Genomic DNA, 707 nt, shown 5'->3' with positions numbered 1-707 from the left:
TTTTTTTTTTTTTTTTTTTTTTTTGTCACATCAAATTTAGAATCTTGTGGAGTCTATATTTCCATGTAACATTTTAGACCAAGCTTAACGATAATAAACAAGTGTATATAGGATGTTGCTGAACAATGTAAAGACTCTGCAACTAGCTACAATAAACCTTTCCAGAATCTACTAAGCAAGAAATCGAAAAACATACGCTTTGGCCGAGACGGAGAAGGTTGCAAGAACGTTTTTTGAGTCGAGGAAAGCCGGAGCTCAGGATCGCTGTCGAGATAATCGTCGAACCGCATGAACACGAAGACAACGCCGCGAAAAAGTGCTCGGGAGGAGCTGAAAAAAATAATTTGTTCTTTAATTTTTATTAAAATTAAATGTATTGATTAATTTCATTAAGATTAAAATGGGGATATCACGTTTTGGGTGGTATGCAGACTTTCAAGTGGTACGCAAGATCAAAATTTTCCTCTCAGTGGCATTGCAGCAATAAATTCACATATTTTCCCCTTCTATTACATTTTTTCCCCTTCTATTACATTTTTTCTAACCAACCTCCATTTGACACGTAAGTGTATCCAAGAAATTCTAAATTGGAACCGGGTTTACTCTTTTATTGATTTGTTGATTATTTATTTGGACACTTTAGACATAGACCACCTCACAAGCACAAGTTGGTACTTGGTGCTTTTTTTTTTTTTTTTTTTTTTTTT

The 707-nt window shown here is 34.1% G+C and overlaps 1 long non-coding RNA gene across 1 annotated transcript in view; it reads right to left on the bottom strand.

The window, feature by feature from the left end:
* LOC104708454 overlaps positions 1 to 494 on the bottom strand; it is a 2,214-nt gene extending 1,720 nt beyond the window's left edge. Inside the window, exons 1-2 of the long non-coding RNA XR_754770.1 lie at positions 414 to 494; positions 197 to 330 (exon numbers count right to left, since the gene is read on the bottom strand). This is a non-coding gene — a long non-coding RNA (uncharacterized LOC104708454). The remainder of the gene's footprint in view (positions 1 to 196; positions 331 to 413) is intronic.

The sequence above is a fragment of the Camelina sativa genome, chromosome 8, assembly GCF_000633955.1.
Source record: "Camelina sativa cultivar DH55 chromosome 8, Cs, whole genome shotgun sequence".
NCBI lineage: Eukaryota > Viridiplantae > Streptophyta > Magnoliopsida > Brassicales > Brassicaceae > Camelina > Camelina sativa.
The sequence above is the reverse complement of the archived record's forward strand: the minus strand, read 5'-3'. Positions and strand labels throughout refer to the sequence as shown.